Source organism: Canis aureus, chromosome 15, assembly GCF_053574225.1.
Source record: "Canis aureus isolate CA01 chromosome 15, VMU_Caureus_v.1.0, whole genome shotgun sequence".
NCBI lineage: Eukaryota > Metazoa > Chordata > Mammalia > Carnivora > Canidae > Canis > Canis aureus.
The window spans coordinates 23,162,659-23,182,308 of record NC_135625.1 but is presented as its reverse complement, the minus strand read 5'-3'; the positions used below and the strand labels follow the sequence as shown (position 1 = coordinate 23,182,308).

Genomic DNA, 19,650 nt, shown 5'->3' with positions numbered 1-19,650 from the left:
TTCCAATGTAGACTAACCAAACAAGTGCCTCTGTATACTTATGTTTTCAACCCTAGTAGCTGAATTTAAATTGCAGTCATTTTGGAAGAGAAGGAAGGGCAGCCAATCACATATACTGACTCATATGAGATTGTTTTCTACATATAAAGAACTACATCTTGGGGTGCCTGGGCGGCTCATGTAGTTAAATGTCTGCCTTTGGCTCAGGTTGTGATCTCAGAGTCCTGGGATAGAGCTTTGTATTAGGCTCCCTTTCAGTGGGGAGCCTGCTTCTCACTCTCTCTCTCCCACTCCCTTTGATTGTGCTCTCTCTCTCTCTGTCAAGTAAGTAAGCAAAATCTTAAAAAAAAAAAAAAAAAAAAAAAAGCCCCCAAACAAACAAACAAAAAACTACGTCTTATTCCTAGGGAATATTTATCCCCTAGATTTTTTTTTCCCCTGCTAGGCAAGATTTTTATATTTGCTACATTTCATCTCATTGTTTTAATCTCATCATTTTAGTCCATTAAACTTTTAGAGTCACAGTTTTGTCACTGGATGTACACATAGTTAGTCATGCTTCTTTGATTTAAATGATTTATAAATTTGATACTCTGTGTATCTACAAGCTTGAGATTTATAAAAATATGAACTTGGTCAGGACCATGGGCAAGAATTTCAGAAGAAAAAAGGTAGTGGACCAATTACTAACCCTTGAAAAGGAAAATGAACTTCAACTTGATAAAGAACTAACAATCTTTTTGTCTCCTAAACCACAAGAAGACCTCAGTGGCTGCATTTTTCAATCTTTGAGTATCTTCATAACAACCTGAAAACAGGTAATAAGTCCAGCATTTTCTTCATAGATTAATCCAGTTACCCTGCTTCAAAAGGAAACTATTGTTTGACAAAGTTTCTTATGCAACTCTTGCTAAATCATTACTATTATTATTTTACCTTTTATAAAGTATTAATGGGCCACATCTTTGATAATCTGTATTATAATTTCATCAATGATATATCTATTTTCTATTTACTCTTTTTTTTAATTTTATTTATTTATTTATGATAGTGAGAGAGAGAGAGAGAGAGAGAGGAAGAGACACAGGTTGAGGGAGAAGCAGGCTCCATGCACCGGGAGCCCGACGTGGGATTCGATACCCGGTCTCCAGGATCACGCCCTGGGCCAAAGGAAGGCACTAAACCGCTGCGCCACCCAGGGATCCCCCTATTTACTTCTTTAACATTTATTTACAATCACATAGTTGTGATTTTATATAGAATGATTTCAATAGGAAATCACATATTTAGAATTAGATTTTTTTTGTAAATGGAAGATAGGATTAGATCATCTAATCCATCTCGTTTTACAATTGAATAAATTGAAGAATAGAGAAATACATTTATGTCAGCGCAAATCTAATTATGCATTTCATTTAGTGAGGTCCTTCACCATTTGCCAAGGACAATCCTCATTTACTCAAAGAAGTTAACTTGCAAGTTGAAGATACCCTCGGAATTTCCAGATACGACTTTCCATCATTATGAAGTTGAGCATATTTCATAACTACAGTCAAGGGAGTTCAGGAATGGCCTGACTCCATCTATTCTACATAACTTACATTAATAAGAATTAGCATTAGATGAGAAAGGGATAAATTGGATACAACCATTACATTAAGTATAATATACCAAACTGTTGACCTTATATCTCTTACTGAAGGACAGACCAAGAAAAGATGGAGATTTCTATGAGGTGAGCTGAAGGGCAGACCCACAGTTACTGATGCTTCTGTGATATAAACTTGTCAAAGGGAATTTAATATTTTATCTGAATATCATTTGAATTTTGCAGATCCTGTTTTCTGAGGTTTCAAATCAGCATTAACCATATTGTATTTTTAACAATCAAAATTAGAACACTATGGCAATTTGTTTTTGCCTTTCTCAGATATATTACATCTCTGTCAGCTACACAGATAGAACATCATAATGGGATTCCTTTTTTCAAATGAAGATAAAATGAAAGTAAATAAGACAAAAAAAAAAAAAAGATACAGCCTTCAAAATGTAAAGTTTCTTCTTGCTCTTTGTATCTCAAGGTGTACTTCTCTCTGCAAGTAGCAAGCTCTTTGTTAGTTGGGCCAAGTCTACTGAAGGAAATAGGAGGACTGAGATTTTTTCTCTCCTCTTAAATCAATCTAGACAGCTATTCCTGGTCACTTGGAAACTATGCAAGCTTCTACTTTGCTTTAGTGATCCAATACTGCTTAAAAAAATGTATTTGGAGCTGTGAGTGGCATTCTGGAGGTTAGAAAAGTAGGCTCTTGATGCCTTGAGAGCAAGAGACTAGTATACAATTTCAACTGTTAGATTCCTATCTACAAGTATTTATTGAGTGCTTCCTAAATGACAGATCTTATTTTTATTAATTTTTAAAACTTCACAATCAAGAAGTGAATTTATTCACATTGTAAATTCTTCTGTTAATACATATAAAATAGAAGTCAATCTCGATAAATACTTTTCCTACAACCCACATCAATATGCTTGTTCCCCAGAATTAACCAATCCTCATATGTTTTATACATGCACGTTTGGTAAATATCACCAATTTTGATAATATACCTCTTTTTTATGATTCATACAACTAAATATTTATGTTGTTCATTATTGTTGTGAAATATCCTTCTAACCATTTGTGTGTGTGTGTGCGTGTGTGTGTGTGTGTATGTGTGGCCATCATTATCCATTTTCTCTGAATTTTTTCTATTTTTCTGTGAGAATTGTTTTTAATATTTGCAATGATTCAATATTTAAATGTTTCCATAAAAGTGCCTCTTTTTTAGATGAAAAACATATCTTCACTTTTAGAAAAATGCAAAGTTATGTTTGATAATCAAAACCAAAATTATCCTTAAGAAAGCAGAATTTCTAATGGCTCTAAAAGAGTTCTCTTGTTCTGTTCTAGTGTTTTTCACAATAAATTTTTACTTTAGTTTTACTTAGTTCAAAGTCCTACTTCGACCCTCTCTGAAAAGAAGCCAATAATCCTAAGATTGATAAAATGTATCAGAAGCACATTACAGGAAAGGTGAAAAAAATCCTCTTTTCTTTTTCCATCTTTGATCTAAATCATGCCTGTAAGTACTTACATTTTACAAAAGAAAAAAAAAAGAAAGAAAAAAGAAATTAAGGTTTGGTTTTTATTACCAAGAAGAGAATCTTTCTAAAAATTCTGTTGCCTTTCACTAAGCACTAAGTAGTAGTGCTAGGACAGTGGCATTTCTACAAATATATATTATTATCTTACCCCCTACAATATCTTTCCTTCTTTTTTAATTTTTTTAAAATTTATATTCAATTTACCAACATATAGTATAACACCCGTGCTCATCTCATCATCAGTCCTCCTTAATGTCCGTCACCCAGTTACTCCATCCCTCACCCACCTCTCCTTCTGCAACCCTTTGTTTCCCAGACTTAGGAGCCTCTCATGGTTTGTCTTCCTCTCTAATTGTTCCTCACTCAGTTTCTCCCCCTTCCCTTATAGTCCCTATCACTATTACTTATATTCCACATATGAGTGAAACCACATGATAATTGTCTTTCTCTGATTGGCTTATGTCATTCAGCATAATACCCTCGTTCCATCTTTGTCAATATAAATGGTAGGTATTCACCCTTTCTGATGTCTGAGTACTATTCCATTGTGTATATATATCCCACATCTCCTTTATCCATTCATCTGTAGAAGGACATCATGGCTCCTTCCACAGTTTGGCTATTGTGAACATTGCTGCTATGAACATTGGGGTGCAGGTGTCCTGTCATTTCACTGCATCTGTATCTCTGGGGTAAATACCCAGTAGTGCAATTGCTGGGTCACAGAATGCCCTTTCCTTTCTGCTGGCAGAAATGCAACTGGAGAGACTGATGTGACACATGAGAATCCTGTCATCAGAAAATGCCATTGGGATGAATTGGCAAAACTATAAACCATTCCACAGAGAAGAAATTATAAGTGGTAAATGTATGGGAGAATATTTTGTCAAAATTAAAAAGATTCAACTTTAAAAGATAGATATTATTTTATATTTATTAATCCTGCATTTAATCTTGCATTTTAACAAATAACATCTAATTTTTGTAAAAAGACATGCTCTTATGCCACCGATAGTGAATAAGCGTTGTGCAATCTCTTTAGAAAGCAGTTTGGTGATACATCTCAAAAGCAAAAATAATTCACAGCCACTGGCCCATATACCTCATAATTGGTATTTATTTTAAGTTTATAATTCAAAATTATGAAATATCTATCTTATAAAATTATGGTTATTTCAATGTCATTGATCATGATTATAAAAATAAATAAAACACCCAGAGTGGTCACAAATAGGGTTTGATTAAGCAAGTTATGGCACTTACATGAAATCTTCAGCAGTATTATTTGTGAAAATTTATCCAAATGATACATACAAAAAGAAAGTAAAATTTAATTGCAAAACAATTTTTTATTATAGTCTGTTATTTTCGAGGAGCAAGGTTCATGGGTTATAATCAGATATCAAATTATTGAATCCATTCTGTGAGACTAATTTTTGCCATCTTCTTAGAGGGCAATTAGCTCAGGTCCCTCGATTTCCCAGACATTCTTAGATAATGAAGATAATGAAGTCCTACTGACTTTACAAAAACAAATAAAAATAATTTCAAAGTTACATTTTAAAAAATTCTCACATTTTATTTTATAAAATTACAACTTTATATTTATTCAAAACTATTATTCCTTTTCTCCCCGATCTCAGTCCTGAGTATGGAAAGTAAAGAGCATGTCAGATTTCTTCTTTCTTTCCCTCTTTTTCACATCTAGTTTTCCTCTCCTGTCCACACATTACCTTTCACTTAAAAAGGGGAGTAAGGGGTACCTGGATGGCTCAGTGGTTGGGCGTCTACCTTTTGCTTAGGTCATGATCCCAGGGTCCTGGGATTGAGTCCTGCCTCAGGCTTCCTACAGGGCTCCTGCTTCTCCCTCTGCCTCTGTCTCTGCCTCTTTTTCTGTGCCTCTCATGAATAAATAAATAAAATCTTAAAAAAAGAAGGGGGGAACAAAATGTCTTCCTTGACTGGTAATGTTATGAGAATACATAGATGCTCCTTGGCCTTGGCAGGCATTCAATTGGCACATCCCATGGTGAGTATTCATGTGGCTTCTTGGAAGACCCCCTTACATCTAAAGGTTTCTTATTTATATTTCTCTTGATATTAGTGAAGCATCTTTATTTTTTTAAATGACAGATTGCTGATTATTTTCTTAACCTTTGAAGCATCCAGCAGTCTTTCTCTTTTTGACATTCTCTAGAGAGCACTTAATTCTCACATATCCTTTACCCAGCAATGCAAGAACCTTTCCTTGCCAGTCATAGTCTCCTGTATTTTTGATTGTTCACATCTGAGTCGGATCAGGCCACTGGATCCCAAACACCAGGGACCGCAGAGCAAGCTCTTCAGGCCCTTTCCATGGCTTAAGGTGAGGAGAAAACGCTTTCACCCTCATTCATGCAGTGCGGGGAGATGACAGCTCATGGCAGCTCTTTCCACTTCCAAAAATTCACCTTCCAATCCCTTTGGCACTTTGCTTGTAAGTCATTTGTGGTTTATTGCACCTCATTTTGGAATATGATGACTATTATTTGGGGATCTCAGTGAAATTACGTCTAAAATAGTCTCATTTTAAAACTCTGTACAGTTACATTGTTCATTATAATTAAAAAGCAGAATTCTAAATATTCAATAATAAGGAGATCTTAAGTAAATAACTATTCAAATTGATTATAGTGCAGACTTTAATAAAAAAAGAACAGTAATTTATCACTTGGAGACATTTGGAATAAAACACTAGGTGTATAACAAGTGACACAAAATTACATGCACTCTATGACTATTATGGAAAATATATGTACCAAAACTGAGACTCTGAAATAATATTTTAGTTACAAAAGAAATTTTTATGTTAATAATTTTTGTGTATAATTTATTGTGAAAGACTATTAACTCAAGACATCTGAAAACCCCTATGCTTACTAAAGAAATGATATTTGTTGGAGTTTGAGTGTGAAAATATGAGTATTTATTTTCTTTTTAAAATACGTTCTGATTTGTATGACCTTTGACAATTTGCAAATTGGCACTGCAATATTGGCAGAAAGACCATAGCACAGAAGGCTCACCAGGAAAATATCTACATTTTATTAAAACATTATATTTTATTCATTTTTATAGTCCCCAAACTTGGACAATTATGGCACAAAGAAGGGACTCCATAAATACATATTAAAAAATAATAAATGAATTAATAATCAATTAGATATTTATCTTGTGTCCCATTGTTAGATTTCTATTTTTAAAATCTTTTTTTTAAATTTTACTTATTTATGATAGTCACAGAGAGAGAGAGAGAGAGAGGCAGAGACACAGGCAGAGGGAGAAGCAGGCTCCATGTACCGGGAGCCTGATGTGGGATTCGATCCCGGGTCTCCAGGATCGCGCCCTGGGCCAAAGGCAGGCGCCAAACCGCTGCGCCACCCAGGGATCCCATAGATTTCTATTTTTATTATCTTTTATATGGTCTTTTTTCAGACTATGTAATACACAGCAGATCTAATTAACTTATGATGTTAAAATATCCTATATATGTTTATATATATTCCTTAAGGTATCAGACAGATGTAGGATAATCAGTAACTAAAAAAATATTTTGTTTTTCTTCTAACTTAGGGTCCAAACTTCTCTTTACTTATTTAGTATAGTTCTTGGTTAATGTCCAAAGAAACTAGTTATCCTATTCTCATCTCATGAACTGATAAGACATTTGTATTTGGGAATATAAGTTTTCCTCTTATTTCACTAAAAAAGTAAAGTGTAGTATGAAGCACCAACTGTACAGCTCATATGAAAAGCCAGTTTGAATGCATTAGAAAATGTCAACCAATGATTTTAAGTTTATGAAATTCTCCTCCTCTAGTTTGCTTCTTGATCAAGTATCTGACAAGTTTTTACCTCACATTTTGCTCCTCAGTAACCATCTTAGAGTATGACATTGGAAGGAAAAACATGACATGCGGGGTGCAGCTTGGAACAGTGGGAACATCAAATGTTCCCCATGTATTATTTTATTTGATCTTCACATCTGATGGATGTGCCTTTACCATTTCTATTTTAAAGATGAAAAAAAAACCCAAGGGTCAAGGAAGTAACTTGCTCATGTTCACATGTTAAATGCAAAAGTCAGTTTTAAAACTAGATCTTTCTGGGGAACCTGGGTGGCTCAGTCGATTAAGCATCTGACTCTTGATTTCTGTTCAGGTCATAATCTCAGGATCCTGAGTACCAGCCCAGCAGTGTTGGGCTCTGTGCTCAGCAGGGAGTCTGCTTCACTCCTCCTTCCTCTCCTTCTGCCAAACTACGGGCCCCACTGCTCATGCACACATGCTCTCTCTCTCTCTCTCTCAAATAAATAAATGAATAAATCTTAAAAAAAAATAAAGCAGATCTTTCTGACTTGAAACATTTAGAGGTCACTAGAGCTGATTTTCCTCCCATGTAGTGCAGGATTTGTTATAGGAATAGGCAAAACCATTTAGGCTCCCTGGGTGTTAGATTCCTCATTCATAAAAATGACCCAGTTAGGTGATATCCTCAAGTTCTCTTCCACTTTTTTCATTTTGAATCTTCAGAATTTAGAAAGTAATGCCTTTGCTTTTAGAATCTTTGAACACCAGGAGTCACACACAACTCATCAACTCTCCACACTGTCACTTATATACTAGAGTATATACTGTTCGGGAAAGTACTCACTACCGTGCTTAGAAAGAAATGCTGCGTGAAGGGTTAGTGAGCTCATAGCGTTGTAGTAAGACTCAACATCAGGTGCCAAGAGCAAGCCTATATTTAGGAATTCAGGAATATTGCCTCCTGGCTCTTTCTAAGACATTTCTTTAAAGTACATGCTGATGAATGAAGCAGATTGATCAAAGTGCTATCCTTAAAACTCTTTGTAGTATGATTTTTGCAAACTGTTCTTGGGGGAACACTGAGAGCCAGATTTCTGTCATCTATACTTTATAATATCCATGGATTGATAATTCTTTGTTATTCTCCCTTTTAAGTACATTACAAGCAGCTACAGTGGGAGAAATATAAGCCTATTGCAATTTGGAGGAAGACCTTTAAAAGACTTATTTTCTTTCTAATGCAAAGGCATTAGGTACAGGATTAACAGTATAATTAGAGTAAATCAAAATGTTCTTGCATTGGCTTCATTTTTAGGAAATGTTAATTGCATGTTGCTTTATGCTCTGTCTATATGATGGACTTCCTTAATTAGATTATGAGTTTTTGGTTTGAAGGTCCAAACTCACAGTAATTAAAACACTGGGTAATTAAGCATATTTCCTAAAACATACACTCTGAATATATTTTGGTAGCCATATCTCCATGTCTCACCTCTTTTAATGGACGTATAATTTTTACTTTTTTTTTTCTTTCTTGTGAAAGAATTGTGTGGAGGATTGTCATTGATGGGCTGATACTATAATAAGACGTGGTCTTTAATTGGGATGATCATATTCCTGGTATATTGGCTGAGTTGTATCCATCAGAGAGAAAGGCTGGCAGTGGTCATTTAAAAATCCTGCCTCTGTCTGCCAGACTGAGCTTGGGCAGCAGGAGCCTCTACTTATGCCAAGAAATAAAGTGTCATTTAATTGTTGGCATATTTCTAATAAATTCCTGAGAACTTGTAGATGTTGTAGAGTAATACCCTAGACTTTTGGTTAAATAGCAATTTTTGTAAACAACAGCAAAGTCTTACTTGCTTGGAGAAAGAAGACAAAGAGAGAGGGAAAAAGAGAATAAACATGAAGCAAGTGACTATAAGGTTAAACACACACACACAAAAAAAAACCCCAGGAATACTTAGTTCCTAATAAAAAACAACAAAGGAAGGGAGTATATAAGATTGTGGCCACTTTTGAAATCAAATGAGGGGAGAAATTTTGGGCAATGCAGTCTATATGAGTATGTGATAGACGTGGATTTTATCTGGGAGGAAAAATGATTAATCAAGATGATCAATGGATTACAGAGAACGGGGCTTTCTTACAACTTATCAAAGCCTCAGAAGTGTTCTGTCCTCATACATTTGGCTTTCATATTCCTGAGGCCCAGAAGAAACAGAGGCAGCCACACTCTGCAAGCCCAAGCCTCCCAATACCCAAGGAATGGTGAACATGGATCTCTTTCCGCATCCCCAACTCAGCCTCCTTTCTAGAAGGGATGATGGTGCATCAGGATGTACCAATTCCTACTTTGCAACTTACTCTTCCTCAGGACAAGTTAGCTCACATCACACAGTGAGGTGAAATGGAGGTAATAATAAAAGCCCTATAGTAGGCAGAAATAAATAAATATTTTTAAGATAATAGATATAAATCCCTTTGGCCATGATAGATCTTCCTCAGGACTTGTTACTTCTTTTACTAACAAGTTCCTCTGCTCACTTTCTTTTTTAAAGATTTTTTAAAAAAATTTATTTGCTCATGAGAGACACACAGAGAGAGAAAGGCAGAGGGAGAAGCAGGCTTCATGCAGAGTACTTGATGTGGGACTCGATCCCCAGACTCCAGGATCACACCCTGGGCCAAAGGCAGGCGTTACGCCGCTGAGCCATCCAGGGATCCCATCCTCTGTTCACTTTCAAGGTGATGTTAACATTTCTTCTTCCAAGCATTAGTTTCCTACTGGCTTTACCTACGCCTTGACTCCACCATGGTAATGATGGCCTTTCTAGAACATTAAGAGCCCTGGCCCCTCCACAGTCTTTTTTTTTTTTTTTTTTGCAAGGACCATAAAACATGTCAACTACTTTTCCCCCTTTGTGACTGATGTGCTGTATGTTAATTGCTCTCTCTATATTTTAAACTCCAACTGACATAATTATAGTTTTATATAGTTGATGCTTATATAAATATTCTACACATATACCAGTCTTACGTTTTTTATTCCTTTCTGTAACTACAGCTTTCCAATCGGAATCATTTTCCTTCTACCAGGAACACTTTCTTTAGTGGCGAGCTCTCTCCACACTATCTGAAAATCTTTATTGTACCTTCATTCCTATTAAAGGATTTTTGCTGGATATGGATTTCTGAGTTTTAACAATTTGAGAATACAATCCATTATTTTCCAGCTCCTAGAATTTCTACTGAGAAATTTGTTTTTGGTTTACACAGCATTTACCTGTGATCTTTTATCTCTGTCTGCTTTTAAGAGTTCCATGTATTTGATACTACACAGTTTCAGTAAAGTGTGGATTTTTTAAATTGTTTGTAATTTCTTGTGATTCTCATCTTGTGATTCTCTCATCTATTAGTTGATGTCTTTCAACAATCCCGGAAAATTCTCAGCATTCACTCTTCAAATATTGCCCTTTTCTCCCTCTACCCTCTTAAGCTTTAATTCTATCTTTCCCCTTTATTCCTTTGATAATATTTATGAAAGAAGAATTTATATTCACTGCCTCCACTTGCTTTCCAAATATAATTATTTATTGCTCTATATCTTAAATTTACTCTATCATAACAAAACTGATTTCTTCATGCTTTTTGTTTATTCATGTTCACTAAATCCAAATGCCTTGCCGTGCTTCTCATTGTCTTCAGTTTCCCTGTAGAATTCAGCAATATTTGTCATCCTTTTCGTCCCTCTTAAAATTTCTTCTCTTCTTGACTTTAAGAAAAAATCAATTTCTTAACACATTCCTATCTTTTCAATATCCCCGTTGCTGTTCTTCACTTGAAATCTGCAAAATATGGGTGGTTCAAAAGAGTTTTTTTCTTAAACTCCTTCTTTTCTTTCTGTCATCTCTCCCCCAGAGATCCCACTGTCCCCACCCATCTCCAACCCCTACACATGGTCTAAAAACCTGCTGGTGGGCACTGACAGTAACATATGTTTATGCCCTTGTATATTCAGGCTTCTTGGAACAATGCTCCACTGGTTGTTAGATACAGTGATGATGATGATGATGATGATGATGATGATGATGATGATGATTTATCCCCAACTTCTAGCTCTCTAACAAGTTCCAGGCCTGTATTTTCAACTGGCTTTGGGACATCGTCATTTGATTTATTTCAAACATTTTAAAATCAACATGCTCTACAACGAAAATCATTATCCCCATGCCACACACACATACACACACACACACCCTGCACTCCTCTCCCCAAATTTTCTTACTAATATCCACATCTCTTAATAGTAGCACTTAATTTTTCTGTCTCTCAAGCATGAAATATCAGAAACAGTTTATATTTGATCATTTATTTTATCCTAAATTATGCTATTTTGAATTTTTCTTCTTTGTATATTTCTGACTCCTTTCCCTCTTCTTCTTATTACCATTGGCCTAACCGAGTCCAAGTACATCCTATCACTTGGCCTTACTTGCCCTCACTCTCCTCTGTCCAATATGGCAAGCCTCATTAACGGGAAAGCACCACTTTCAAAACACTGTTTCATATTCACAGCAGACACTATGGCTCAGAGCAACACATCTTAAATTGTCTGCATTGAAGGCCGGTTTTGTTTCTGTTTTTAATTTCCAATTTGTAAGAAGAAATAACTTTATAAAATACAACAAGGTGAATTATACAAGAATAAGAAAAGGACAAAGTACAGCACCACTTTTTAAGTTATAGGCTGTAACAGAAATAACTCTATTAAATTGTCCTACAGTTTTTACACTCCCATTCTCAGAGCTCAGCATGGATGGTAAGTTTGAAAACGAGCACCATCCACAGACAGCACGTAGAGTGTACCCCTCTGCAGTGCCCATGTCACCGATCTCCGCTACGCCGATAGAGCAGAGTCAATAGGCGAGTTCTAAAATATGCAGATGTCTATGCCCCTGAGAACTAATGAATAGAATCTCTGGGAGATTTGCCAGGGCATGGGCATTTCAAAAAAGCTATAAAATTGATTCTGATATTCAGCCAGGGCTGAGAACTATTGGCTTGTAGAGAAAAGTGCACACTTTCAATTCTCTGTAATCTGGCTCCAATCTATCTTTGAAATCTTATCAAAATCGACTCTTTCGTATGTCCTGTGTTTCAGTTAGTCAGGACCTTTGGCTTTCCAGATACGATCTGTTCTTTCCCATCTCTGCTGTCAAGTCCCAGTCTGGAATGTCCTTCCTACCCCTTCCACTATCAACATCCAATTCATCCTTTGAGTGCCCGAATACTGAAAAATACATATGAAACCATTGCTAATTAATTACAAAAACTAATTTTGCCCTCATCTAAATGTCTTTACTACTTTGTTATTTATGATACTTATTTAGATTCTAGTTGTAGAGGGATTGTGGTATACAAAGAGAGAGAAAATAAAAAGAACTTTTATTCGGGAAAGCAACTTTCGAGTCCAGACTTTACTTCTTCCTAACTGTGTGACCTGAGGTAAGCTCCATAATTTCTCCAAATATGCAAATTGTTAATAAAATTTGCAACCTTCATCACAAGTAAGTGTTATAAGTAAACAATATAATATATGTTAAAGCAGTACAATGTGTTATTATCTGCTCTATTACATTATAAGCATGTTTGAGGACAGGAATAAGTAATACAAATCTTTATATTTCCACACCTCTGATAGGATATTTGATACAGCAGGAATTCAGTACATATTTTCAACTAAATGAATAAAGCATAAGCAGATACCTTAAGTGGTAAAATTTCTTGTGTGAGTCCCAACAGGCCATCTTGCCCAAAACTATTTCCAGTAGCTCATTTGAAATTGATGCTTGAAATTCCTGTGTTAGGTATTTTCTCCTTTGGATTAGCACTGACTATATAAACAAAGACAATTTATTAAGTCATTTTCATATACACCTTTATATAAATTTAATCTTTTTTATCAGATTATTTTCTCCTCTGAGAAAAAGTGTCTAGAGTCCCACAAAAACACAGAGAAGTTGCTGGAAAGATGGGAAAGGGGTTTTGAGAATACCAAAAATTAATCTAATCAATTTTGCTTTTTTTTTTTTCATGGAAGGACCTTGAGTGAATCAAATGATAATAGCTAATCTTTATTGATAACTTACTATGTTACAGATCGAAATGCTTAGCACTTTACACGGATTATCTTTTAATCCTTATAGTTTGGTTATAGTAAATCTATTAGCCTCATTTTGCTTTTGAGAAAATGCAAACTCAGAGAGTTGACAAAGATTAAGTAACATAACCATAGAGTTATTTAACTACTAAGCAATGGAGGAGTGATTTGAACCCCTACTTGACACTAGAGCCTAACCTCTTAGTCATTAAACTCAACTGCATTTTAGAACAGACTTCCAGTGAAACCCAAAAAATGGTTACTACCTTTCAGTAATTGCCCAGGAACTATCTGTGGCTAAGGATGGGTGTAAAAGTGTAAAAATCACACAGCCCCTAATTTCAAAGACTCTGCCTTCTAATGGAAGAAAAGTAAAAAAAAAAAAAAAAACACTTTAGGAAATCATATAGAATAGGATGGTAACATACAGGGAGACCCTACTGTAAAACCCAACTGGGAAAGATGAATGAGGGTATGTATCCTGAAGGTCACATAAAAAAGTAAGCAAAGAGTCTCTTCAGCATGAGCAGATGATAGGCAGAAAAATGAAGTAACACTGAGAAAACGGTAGTATTCCATGCAGAAGGAGAATCTGCAAGCGCTTGGAAGTAAGAAAATCAATTGTTCAGGGAAATCATTTAGGGATTATACCTGGAGGATATAGTTAGAGACTCCAAGTAGTGAAAGACAAAACAGAACACATAAGTAGGGACCAGGGAAGGCTCCAAACCAAAAGTTATTTTATGGATTATTTATCTTGTAGTTTAGAAAAAACAAAGAAGAAAGGTACCAGTATTATCTGATCTCAATTAGGATTTCTGGACAAAGAAAATACATATTTCAGCTTGCATTTGAAGATAATATGAACCAAAACTTAACTTAGTCTTCTATATGCTTTAAGCTCTCCAGTTGCTTTCAACAAGACCCATGCTAGTACTCACCAAAATTAGATGCTGGAAGCCTAGAAAAGTTCTATGATTTGGCTTCCTGCATAACCATGAAACTTGCTCTAGTGATATAATTTCTAGACCAAAATCATTGCACTGAATATTAAAATCAAGAGGATTCTAGGAATATGATAGTTTGAATGCGTTCTGATTATAATTTCATTCTAATGCCAACCAACTGAGTAAAAATGTCTCCTGGGCCCAGCAGCTGTGGGTTCTAGAGGTATGCAGGGTCTGGTATCTTTCCCAAAACCAATCCATGAGAACTATAGATGCAGAGGAAAAAAACAAGATACAAGATATCAAAATAAAAAAGAAAGTGAGAGAGAAAAGAAAGAAGAAAGTGGAAAGAAAGAAAGAGAGAAGAAAGAAGAAAGAAAGAAAGAAAGAAAGAAAGAAAGAAAGAAAGAAAGAAAGAAGAAAGAAAGAAAGAAAGAAAGAAAGAAAGAAAGAAAGAAAGAAAAGGAAGAGAAAGAAAAGGAAGAGAAAGGAAGGAAGGAAGAAAAAGAGAGAGGACAAAGAAAAAAAACATGGAATACATCAGAAGACTAAAGACTCTCACCACTGCTATTCAACATAGTACTGGAAGTCCTAGCCTCAGCAATCAGACAACAAAAAGACATTAAAGGCATTCAAATTGGCAAAGAAGAAGTCAAACTCTCCCTCTTCGCCGATGACATGATACTCTACATAGAAAACCCAAAAGCCTCCACCCCAAGATTGCTAGAACTCATACAGCAATGTGGCAGTGTGGCAGGATACAAAATCAAATTGATATGAGTTGGAAAAGTGAGTAGTAGAATCCTGGGCTAGGGGATTCTAGCTGAAAGTTTTAGCAAGAGAACAAAGGAATGAGTTGTAAAAGAAAAACTTCCTTTTTTTTTTCTCATGTAGTGGCAGAAGTTAGCAACAACCCACATTCCTACACATATATCCTGAAGTTATATCAAGGCAGATCAAAACTTCTGCTGAGATGGAGGATTTTTAAACCTTGTTAAGTTTACAATAACTGTGTCCCCAAGACATTCCCTCCTCTCACTTCCTGCTAACTACCCTCAGGCCTGGCAGACTAGATCCTAGGGAGACTACCATCTCCCTGTGGGGTTGCATCTCAAGCTTTAAAGCATAAACCTGATCTGTCTAGTAAAAGGACTGTCTAGTAAACAGTCACTGATGTTACTGATTCGATGGTATTAGGTTGTCTGATCTCACTCTTACTTAAGACTAGCACAGAATATGGCCTGGCCTTACACATTGCATGCATTTATAAGCTCAAATAAAAAAAAAATAAAGAAATAGACACTCTACTCCATAAATGAGAATTATTAGAGTAGGTAAACCAAGAGTTTTTTAACTGATAATATAATTAAGACAATAAGCTATTATCAATATGAAACAAGAACAAGAAACCATAAAATAGAATTCAGGGGAAATATTAGGTAAGAAAACATAATAACTGTTATAAAGAACACAATACATGGGACAAATAACTTTGATGAGTATAGCAGAACAAATAAGTGAGCTTAAAGATCATATTAGAAACTCTTGAAGGTAAACTACAGGTAAGAATAAAGAGAAAATATAAAAGAAAAATTAAAGTTGTAGAGAATAAGTGAAATTTTGGATGAGTTCCCAAAGGAGAGAGAAATGACAAAAGAAAACATGTCAAGATATTTTTCAAATTTAAAGTTGAGGGCAGCCCGGGTGGCTCAGAGGTTTTGCGCCACCTTCAGCCCAGGGCCTGATCCTGGAGACCAGGGATGGAGTCTCACATCGGGCTCCCTGCATGGAGCCTGCTTCTCCCTCTGCCTGTGTCTGCCTCTCTCTCTCTCTCTCTCTCTCTCTCTCTGTCTCTCATGAGTAAATAAATGAAGTCTTTAAAAAATACATAACTTAAAAAAAATAAAGTTGAAAGATTTTAAATTGATAGGGCTGATAAGAAGCCAAACGGAGAATAAGGAAAAAGTCAAACCTAGATATTATGAAAATGAAGAATTCAAAAGCAAAAGAGAATGGAAAGAATTTCAGCAGAATAGATTACTGGTAGGGTGCCTGACTTGCTCAGTCAGTGGAACATATGACTTTTGATCTCAGGATTGTGAGCTCGAACCTACATAGGGTGTAGAGATTACTTAAAAAAATAAAATCTTTAAAAAAAAAAAAAGGTTATCTGCAAAGAAACAAAAATAAGATTAGCAATAGACTTTTCAATAGCAAACAAAATAGTAAGACAACATAATATTATTTTTAAAGTATTCAAAAGGGACGCCTGGGTGTCTCAGTGGTTAAGCATCTGCCTTCGGCCCAGGGCGTGATCCTGGAGACCCGGGATCTAGTCCCCCATTGGGCTCCCTGCATGGAGCCTGCTTCTCCCTCTGCCTGTATCTCTGCCTCTCTCTCTCTCTCTCTCTGTGTCTCTCATGAATAAATTAATAAAATCTTTTAAAAATAATACAATAAAATACCTTTTGAAGAACAAAACTATGAGATGCTGAAAGAAATGGAAAGTAAGCAGGAAGAATTATCTTGGTTAAGATTATTTTTATGTTAGGTAAATAAAAGTAAATTAAAAAAGGAAGAGTATACTGACAATCTAAAACTGAAATTCTGGGATCCCTGGGTGGCGCAGCGGTTTGGCGCCTGCCTTTGGCCCAGGGCGCGATCCTGGAGACCGAGGATCGAATCCCATGTCGGGCTCCCGGTGCATGGAGCCTGCTTCTCCCTCTGCCTGTGTCTCTGCCTCTCTCTCTCTATCATAAAAAAATAAAAAATAAAAAAAATAATAATAAAAATAAATAAATAAATAAAACTGAAATTCTAAGTAATAATAACAGAATAGTGAGAGGCAAGACAAAAAATATTAGAAATCATCCAGTTTTTATTGTGTTAGGAAGAAGATATCAATATTTATAATTTAGGAAATCAATAAAAAAGAGTATAAGTCTTAGGATAAAGATAACAGTCAAAATTATAAATACAGAATATATGACTTTTACCCAGGAAGGAGAAAATTTTATTCTATTGAAAAGAGAAAAGATGGGGGGAAGGTATAGAAGGGGAAGAATGAATGAAAACACAAGATGGCAGAAAGAAGTCTTAATTGAACGATAATTACAATTTACATTTAAATTGAAAATGTAGTTTAAGATAGCAGAAATAGGATCTAATTTTGTAATAACTACATCCATTAAAACACAGAGTAAACTTACTAATTAAAAGACCAAGAGTCCATAATTGGATGAAGAATTATGTTGTCTGGAAAAGACAAACAAAAACCAAAAATACTCACTGAAAAAAGACAGTTGGAAAATATACACCAGGCAAATTTGTATCAAAGAAAGCTGGGCATTTTCTTACAATTCAGAGAGAGCTGACAGGAGTCAACACTGCAATGGAACTACATCAAGAGAGTCAGACACCATAGAGACAAAAAGAATTTAGCAAAAACCAATGGAGGCACATGTGAGTCCAGATAAGGACCCAGGAGCATCAGCAGGGGCAGGACTATACTTGATGTGAGAGTCACTGGACTGGAGAAGGCAGCTGTAGGGTAGGAAGCAGGTGGATGTGATGCAGCAGCTCTGGAAAGTAAACCTTGAGATCCATGTGTGGAGTGATTATTATGAGAAGTATAGAGGCTCTGAGCTGATTTGCTACAGAATATCTAATATCTATTGTAACTGGAAAGTAAGAATTAAAAAATATGTGACTTTGGGAGAATCTGGGTTGTTCGGTTGGTTAAGCATGTGACTCTTGATTTCAGCTTGGGTTATGATCTCAGGGTCATAAGATCAAGCCCCATGTAAGGCTCTGTGCTGGGTTTGGAGTCTGCTTAAGAAAGACTCTCACCCGTTCCCTCTGCTGCTCCCCTGCCTCTCTTTTTCTCTCTCCCAAAATAATAATAATAATAATAATAATAATAATAATAAAATAATAATAATAATAATGTGACTATGCTTGTTGATCCTTGAACAACGTTAGTTTGAACTACAGGTTGACTTATATGGGTATTTTTTCCCCATTAGTACAGTATACTACTGTGAACATGTTTTCTCTTTCTTAAAGTTTCTTAACATTTTCTTTTCACTAGCTTACTGTTATTGTAAGAATACAGTATATAATACACAGAGCATACAAGACACGTGTTAATCGACTTTATTGATCAGTAAGGCTTCCAGTCAACAGTAGTCTATTAGTAGTTAAGTTTGGGGAGAGTCAAAAGTGATATGCAGGTTTTTTACTGCATGGGGGTGGGGACGAGGGAACAGCATCTCTAACTCCTGTGTTGTTCAAGGGCAGCTATCGTCCTAACTGAAAAAGAAAGGAGGGCTGTCTGGGTGGCTCAGGGGTTGAGTTCAGGGCGTGAACCTGGAGTCCCGGGATCGAGTCCCACATCAGGCTCCCTGCATGGAGCCTGCTTCTCCCTCTGCCTTGTCTCTGCCTCTCTCTGTCTCTCATGAATAAATAAATAAAATCTTAAAAAAAAAAAAAGAAACGGAAGAAAAAGAGATAAAAAATGAAGATAGTAAGTAAGCAAAAGAAGAAAGGGAGGAGGAAGAAGAAGTAAAGATAGGTTATAATCAAGAATAAAATATGGCACGAATAAAAGGCAAAAACTCAGTTTTTTTTTAAACTGGTAGAATTATGTGCTTTGCTTTGCCTATAAAACAGCATTATATCTGCTTTAGATGAAAACAGATTGCTTTGCATGTACTCCTAAATATTTGAATGTTTGCATTTTTCTTATTTTGTTTATAAATACATCTGAGGTTATAGGATTTCATTATAAGTAAAACAAAACAGATTTTTTTTTTTTAAATTAGATAACCAAAGGTGCCAGTACTTGGTTTCTTTCCCTGGGGTCAGCCGTGGGACAGAAATGCAGACTTTTAGTTCGTATAACCTTTCTCCTGCCTGTTCTAAAAGTTCCAAAGTAGCTGTTTTGTGTGACTGGACATTGCTGTCACCAGAAATGACACCAGCCTCATTTTGTAATGCATCTATAACTGACATCCCAGAGGAGAGAAAATTCATAAAATTTGTATTTTCTGGGATAGAACAGAGGAAAACAGATGCAAAGATTGACTCTAGCAGTGTTCCTCCAAGAAGGTAATTTATAGAGCATATATCATCCTTCCTCATTATAAGAAATTTCCCCTTGAATATTGAAGACTGAAGCTCATTCTAAAATGAATCTTGAAAGGTTAGTACAGGAAGTCTACCCACGAAGAGATAGCAATATCATTCTGTATCATTTTTGTTATTATGCTAATATTAATTTTTCACAAGCCTTTCATTTGGTGTGTGGAGAAAATCTATCCCATGTTGTCTTTTTGCATCCAACATCAAGGTAAAAAATAAAAGACCCTACCTTGATCTGTCTGTTTTTCATCATTGCCTCTATTAATTGAATTTTTCTCTTTTAAGAGTCCATGGATGTTTTCAAGCTAGCAAATTTGGAATCATTACATTTATTACTGGGAATTGTTAATACTTATTTTTCTATTTAATATTGCATAAGAGAATTATGTTGTTCTTTCAAAGTAAA

General features: G+C 35.5%; 1 long non-coding RNA gene across 4 annotated transcripts in view; it reads right to left on the bottom strand.

Annotated features, from left to right (window-relative positions):
- Window positions 1–10,491: 10,491 nt before the first annotated feature.
- Window positions 10,492–19,650, bottom strand: part of LOC144283970 (uncharacterized) — a 28,118-nt gene continuing 18,959 nt past the window's right edge. The window contains exons 3-4 of one of the 4 annotated variants that reach the window (XR_013352453.1): window positions 12,762–12,889; window positions 10,492–10,840 (exon numbers count right to left, since the gene is read on the bottom strand). This is a non-coding gene — a long non-coding RNA (uncharacterized LOC144283970). The remainder of the gene's footprint in view (window positions 10,841–12,761; window positions 12,890–19,650) is intronic. The other 3 variants (XR_013352452.1, XR_013352451.1, XR_013352450.1) reach the window with 3 other exon arrangements.